The following is a 962-nucleotide window of genomic DNA, read 5'->3' on the forward strand; positions in this document are numbered from 1 at the left end:
AAAGATCAAATTGTCGGAAGAAATGAAAAGACTATTACTTGTTGACACTACCCAAGAAGAGACTGAATCAGATAATAGTGATGTTGACTGAAAACACTGTAACATACCGACGAATTAAGAGTAATATATATGTATATATATATATGCATATCTGCATATAACACAAATGTCATTAACATTCGAAACTGTACAAGTAAAATGGATCGTTTACGCAAATAAAATCAGTACTCGAAATAATATGTTGTCCATAAACCTGACTCAATAATCGTACATCTGGCATAAGGTAACATATAATTAATCTATTAAAATCACCTATTTTGCAATAAATGCCTCATCAGTTAGGTACCTAACTTTTCCTGGATTAGTTACATTAAATAGCAATAAATATTCATAAAATAAGACGACAACAAAAGATAGAATAGAAATATTTTCGTTAATAAATATATAAAATATCCATGCTGCATGGTTACGCATTTTTCTTTATGTGAACGTAGGAATATCGTGCCGGAGACAACGGATTTGGATTCCTCGTTGAAAAATACATGGAAATCATGTGCCACGTGCAAATTATTAGTGATGCGAAATTTGACGTCAGCTGAAAGTACGATTTTCGTGGAAATTCGTGGAAAATGGCAATTTTCGTCATGTTAACGTTGGATTATCGTACCGGAGACAACGGATTTGGATTCCTCGTTGAAAAATACATGGAAAACATGTGTGACACATTAAATAAAATCTTATAATGAAATTTTATTCATGAAATACTTTGTTTTTGGCTAATCACTCGGTATAAATGCATGTTTTTAGTCATGAAGGAATAATCGTAGGTTGTCGCGGGAAACGGATTTGGATTCCTTGGTTCAAAATACATTGAAAAAGTGTATTGCAAGTTGATTTTATGTCAAATCAAACCCATTCAAATATTTTGACACTTTTTTTGCTGTTCTGCATCACTGTGCAGC

This window comes from Phymastichus coffea, unplaced genomic scaffold (genome assembly GCF_024137745.1).
Source record: "Phymastichus coffea isolate CEN01 unplaced genomic scaffold, Cenicafe_Pcof_1.1 PCOF00080, whole genome shotgun sequence".
NCBI lineage: Eukaryota > Metazoa > Arthropoda > Insecta > Hymenoptera > Eulophidae > Phymastichus > Phymastichus coffea.